Source organism: Gasterosteus aculeatus, chromosome 14 (assembly GCF_964276395.1).
Source record: "Gasterosteus aculeatus chromosome 14, fGasAcu3.hap1.1, whole genome shotgun sequence".
NCBI lineage: Eukaryota > Metazoa > Chordata > Actinopteri > Perciformes > Gasterosteidae > Gasterosteus > Gasterosteus aculeatus.
The window spans coordinates 11,563,538-11,564,096 of NC_135702.1; positions in this window are offsets into that span (position 1 = coordinate 11,563,538).

Consider the following 559-nt stretch of genomic DNA (forward strand, 5'->3'; position numbering starts at 1 on the left):
ATATGATGTAAAAGCCAATAACGCGACCAATAAACAAATAAAATATGAGATCATCTCCCTACAGATGGAATGCCGTCCATCTGTAGGGAGAATCATTGAGTGAACTGCCAAAAAGACCCCAAAGAGGGATCATATGGGCAGATATAAGGTTTGTATATATAATTCAAGGCAAGAACTACAGCACAGTTTACTGCCTGATTGTGATGTTAAGCGAAACTGGAAGTATTTGTCGAGATATATTTCACAACAACATTTGGCCTCAGGAATGTTGCAATGATGAATATGGAAAACATGCAAAGGAGTGGTTGTAGTGAGGGATTACGTGTCCATGGAGAAATAATCGCTCATGTGCGTACTTTACGCACGAAAGTCAGGGCTCCAGCACTGTCCCAAACATGGATGTGAAAGGTACTAGCAGTTGTGTGTTCTAACTGGATATTGTGTTCGGAAGAAATTAAGAAATGTGTAGCTTTTAGTTTCCAAAGGATCTCTAAATATGGGATGAGATTTTACTGGATATACTCAACTGCCCTGAAATGCATAAAGACTCTTCAGACGA